The sequence below is a fragment of the Zootoca vivipara genome, chromosome 17 (assembly GCF_963506605.1).
Source record: "Zootoca vivipara chromosome 17, rZooViv1.1, whole genome shotgun sequence".
NCBI classification, from domain to species: domain Eukaryota; kingdom Metazoa; phylum Chordata; class Lepidosauria; order Squamata; family Lacertidae; genus Zootoca; species Zootoca vivipara.
The window spans coordinates 5,026,011-5,031,807 of NC_083292.1; positions in this window are offsets into that span (position 1 = coordinate 5,026,011).

The window sequence follows — 5,797 nt, forward strand, 5'->3', positions numbered from 1 at the left end:
TTTAAGACCCTGTGAGAAAAAGTATAAGACAGAGCCTACCACCCCTTTGATCCTCATAACCCTGTATGGAAGCTTAGGCAGAGAGTGACTGGGTTTGAACTCAGGTCTCCCAGTCCTAGTTAAACACTTGGATCCGTATCACGTTACATGCAAAGTTGTGGTGCTAGTAAGGCAATGGGCCATTTACTCATGTTGGGTCCTCAGCAAATACAGCCCACCACCATTATAGCTGCTGACCTCATTTCATTTATATATAAAGAAATTTGCAAACTTCAGCTGGTGAATCTGCTGCACTTTTTATTCAATATTGGTAATATGGAGACCAAATTCATGGTGTTCACTTACCCTTATTTCTGAGAAGCATTTTTAAAAGGACTGATATTTTAAAATACTCAGGAGGTTACAGTCATATGTACACTTAAGTGTGAACTCGGTGGCATCACTTCCAGAACAAGCACAGACATCAGCCTGCATAGATGCAACCTTCAGAAATATTTTTTTTACTTAAGTATGAAATAAATAAATGCAAGATTCCTAATATCTGCCTTAAAATATTTGGTCATTGTTTTTTCAACTCCTAAAGCATGAAGCTATAGTGTTGGATTTTTGAAACAGAACAAGTTCTTAGAATCGGAATTTAGAGCCCCCAAATCTATTTTTATAGATAGGCTTTTAGTTACAAAACCTAAAGCGCTCCAATTTTGAGTTCTGCATAGGGGCTAGAATCCTACAGGTACTGTCTATGTAGTATGTAGTCCTGTGTATGTAGTATGTAGTTGGTTTCAGAGGAAAATACTTGTCTTCAAAACTGGCAAAATATAAGTTTTAAATGTTTTATTTGCTCTTTCTTCATAATAAATAAAACCCATCAGTATAATCCAGATCTCATTTAAAATAGAGGGGGGGGACTTCCCTTAGTGTCAATCTAGAATAAATGTATGAATTATGATATTGCACATATAATCATGAGAACTAATAGAAACCTAGCCTTCAATAACAATATATTTATAACCCTCACCCCCCTTCTTTACTCTTACAGTACTATTGAAACAGGACATTTTGGCACACATCAGCTTACAGGCAGCGTAAGTACATAAGGCCTTCTGATTTGTAAAAAAACAAAACAAGAACCCCAAAGCCAAACTCTTAAAACTCCAGGTATTCAACTTGCATTGCTCCACTGTTGTGTTACATGTAACCAAAATATATTGGAGGTTTATTATACTGTACATGTATGACATGTATGAAGGAGATAACTGACACAGCCAGCAGGTCTATTCTAAATAATAGTTCATGAGAGACTAGTTTTTATGTGATTTTCTTCCATTCTGTTCTTCTAAATTTGCAGCTGTAGGGCAGTCGTGAGTCCACTGCTGAAAGTCTAGTCCATTTCACCATCTCCATAGGGTTAGTGGAAAGGCATCAAAGTTAATACCACTTGAGACTAACCATAGAGTCAGCTTTAACAAAGTCTGTGAGGCAATTCAAGGGTAAAATATTTTTATTAGAAAAATGGGGGAAGAATACAAGAAGCTGTAGAAATCCCATTTGGTTATGTTGCTACAGCTATTTTCATTCAGAGTCAGTACAGGCAGCACCCGGCTTAAACGGAGGTTATGTACCAAGGCACCACACGTGTCAGTGAAATCACACATAATTTAAACGCATTGAAAAAGCCTGCAAACATCTGTTTTTATGACATTTCTGGATCACTTGTAGGTTCGGTGTGATGCATGTATATATGGTAGGGCTGGGTGATATCTGGTCTTCAACACTGCAATATATCACCAGCTGAACACAATATGTATCACAATGCCTGAAATAAGGATGGAGCTATATAGAGGCATTGGCTGGTTTCACTGTTTTTTATGCATCATGATTTTTGCAGGTGTCTGCTCTTGTGATTCACTGCCCCCTTCATGAGGCAGAGGGGAGCTGAGCTGGCAAGAGTTAACAGGGGCTGTAGGAATCAAGAGCAGCATTGGCTGGCTTCACAGTTTTTCCCAGATTGTGATATTTGTAACACACACACAATGATTTGCAATATATTGCCAGGTCAAAAATTATGAAACAGATATCATATGGACTTCAAACCAGTTTTGGACAATATATTGATATACAATATCACTCAGCCGTAATACACGGTTGCACACATTCTGAATGTGTGTAAATGGGGGCTGCCTGTATCATGTCACACTGGCTTCCATTAGTTAAAGTAACACCATTCAATCATTAACCCATATTAGGAAAATTCAAATGTTGCACAAATCATACAAACAATACAAGTAGTATAATTTTTCTTCCATACCAGCTGGTTCCTTCAACTGAATTTCCCACATCTTTTCTATTGGATACACAAATTTGGGTCACTACTGTATTAGAATCGGCTTCCAATGATTCCAATAGTAGAAGAAATGGTCCTAACAATTAAGATCTTCAGTCAGGCCCTAAAATCATAGTTTTAATACATACATGTATTACAATATGCTACTTCCAATGATAACTAAGCAACATGAGATACATTTGTTCCAGGGTAGTGTTAATAGAGCACACAGGAAATGAGCTGTGGCCTCTATCATAAAGCATGTAAGAGCAGGGGCCCAAGTTTCCTGTGTTACATTAAGCAATCTGGATCACACTACTTCCTCATTTATTGTTTATATGTCACAAGATGAAATTGTTCTAAAGCAGGCAGGGCCGGCCCCACGGCCAGGCTGGGTGGCGCAGGGCACCACGGCGCCGGCCCACCAGGAGGGCGCTGCGAGCTGCGCCCACCCGCTGGCCGGCCGGTCCGCCGCGCAGCTGCGCCCACGGCAACCGTGCTGGGGAACAGGGCGGGAGGGTGCCGGAGGGATCCGGCGCACCACGGCGCCAGGGGCGCTTAAGACGGCCCTGAAAGCAGGCATTCTTAAGCAAGTGTGTGTGATTTTACCACTCAGTATTTTCAGTCTTACACAGGTTTCCAACCTACAAATACACAGATGTTTATGTAAAGAAGTTTCCTAACACTGATTTTAAAAGGGAAGGAGGACTTGCTCACAAACAGCAAGTAATTATCCAAGGGTAAAAGGTAAAGGGACCCCTGACCATTAGGTCCAGTCGTGACCGACTCTGGGGTTGCGCGCTCATCTCGCATTATTGGCCGAGGGAGCCAGCGTATAGCTTCCAGGTCATGTGGCCAGCATGACAAAGCCGCTTCTGGCGAACCAGAGCAGCACATGGAAACGCCGTTTACCTTCCCGCTGTAGCGGTTCCCATTTATCTACTTGCATTTTGATGTGCTTTCGAACTGCTAGTTTGGCAGGAGCTGGGACCAAGCAACGGGAGCTCACCCCGTCACAGGGATTCGAACCGCCGACCTTCTGGTCAGCAAGCCCTAGGCTCAGTGGTTTAACCACAGCGCCACCTGGGTCCCTTTTATCCAAGGGTAGGGTGGCCCAAATGGTGACTGTATTCTCCACTTATTTCAGAAAATGCAAACTAAAAAGATGATTGAAAGCAGACACACAGTCAAAATCTAAGCATTTACATAATTTTTGAGCGGAATGAAGAAAAATTCAGCTCCTCCCACCCCCAAGTTTTTGTTGTCAAGCTACTGTGCTACAGTGATAAAAGCCATACTAGTACCGTAAGAGTTTCCTTGTAAGGCGCTAGGCCAGGGGTAGGCAACCTAAGGCCCATGGGCTGGATGCGGTCCCATCGCCTTCTTAATCCGGCCCGCGGACAGTCCGGGAATCAGCATGTTTTTACATGAGTAGAATGTGTGCTTTTATTTAAAATGCATCTATGGGTTATTTGTGGGACCTGCCTGGTGTTTTTACACGAGTAGAATGTGTGCTTTTATTTAAAATGCATCTCTGGGTTATTTATGGGGCATAGGAATTCGTTCATTTCCCCCCAAAATATATATATATATAATCCGGCCCGCCACATGGTCTGAGGGATGGTGGACCGGCCCACGGCCGAAAAAGGTTGCTGACCCCTGCACTAGGCCCTCCTCACAGTGTAATCTCAGCCCTATTTGCAACTCATAAGAACAGGAGGTATTCTGTACCCGAATAACATCTACCTCCTTCTCACATTGGCTAACCAGATGCATGAAGGAAGCCTAGGAAGGGCTTGAAGGCAATGTTTTTCTTCCTAGCATCATGATCACTGGCTGCCAATCAATCTTGTTTGCATTTACTGACTGTCAGATTTAGTGTTGCGTACACTATAACACTTTGCCTGGAGGTATGTATGGTGATTGTATAGGCACTTGTCTATGGTCCCAGGAAGGAATAGAATATATTAAGACTGCCCAGTGTGGCTGGTGCAACCAAGTCAGATGGGTGGGGTATTTATTATTTGTTGTTGTTGTTTTGTTGTTATCCCTCTTTAGGATCTGCTATGCAGCTAGATGCATGCCAACCATCCTAGTCTGGTGTTGGTGTTACCATATGCCAGGTCTGTACAGTACAAGCCAGCGACTATCCATGATTTGATTGAGGATAAGCAGGCCAACCTGGAATCATTATTGAGTCCTAGGTAGCCAAACAGGGGGATCTCGTATTCACATAGCTTTGTCCCTTCAAGTATCCCAGGCATCCCCAAACTGCGGCCCTCCAGATGTTTTGGCCTACAACTCCCATGATTCCTAGCTAACAGGACCCATGGTCGGGGAAGATGGGAAATGTAGTCCAAAACATCTGGAGGTCCGAAGTCTGGTGATGCCTGAAGTAGCCCTACTTGTTGCAGCACTTGTCCACTCCCCTCTCCCCACTGTGATGCTGGGTGAATGAGCCCCCCCCCCCCGAAACTTATAGAATCTGAAGGATAGTTGAATACTCTGGGGATTTTCTGGTTGACATGGCACTCGTATTAAAACTGGTATTGCTTTGGTCAGATTCATCAATAAAATTGCTGAGGGCCCTTGCCAACTGCAGAGCCCATAGGGCTTCCTTGTATTCCAGGGAACTATGGGCAGTGAAGCAGGAAGATTAATAGCTGGTAAGCAGGTGTCTAGCATAGAGTTTGGAGGGAACATCCAGTAAACAAATAGGACAGTAATTTGGGGGGAGAGTTTTATCCCCTTTCTTGTGAATCGGCACAATGATATTCAATTTCCAGCCTGCTGGAATTTGGGCTGTATTATTTATATGTGTGAAAAGCCTAGCCAAGATGGGTTGCCACCAGTCCATATGTGCCTTAAAGAGCTCCGGCGGCATCATAGCCTCACCTGGCCCTTTATTTAATTTCAGGCTTGTATGAGAGATTTTATTTCTGCAGGGAATACTACTTGCCATTCCAGTAGTTTTGACCAATCAGTGGTCACATCAGCATCCGTTGATTGCCCTGCCTGCTCTCCAAATAGTTCTACATAGATCCAGGAGAGCCCACTCCGCAGATCTTAACACCAACAAACATAAGTAGGAATGGAGATAGTCTTTCAGATATTTGGGGCTCAAATGTTTTAGAGCTTTAACACCAACTGAGTACCTAAAATTGGGCCAAGATAGGAGTTTGCAAGTTCTGAAGAATGAAGGAGCAGATTTCTATATTGGGGATGATCCTTGAACCCAACACTGTCATTAGAGGCTTAGCTAGCCTCAGAGGCTAGGGGTGCATATTTTCAACTATGACTGGTTTGCCAGCTGAAATTATTTGGACACGTATTCCACTCTAGTAACCTCCAGATGGAACTACTTTAGTGATTTGGAAACTTCAACAGGTCCAAAATGCAGCATGAAGAGAGCACTACCATGCAGCTATGGTTGCTGCATTTTGGATCATTTGAAATTTCCAAATCATATGCAAG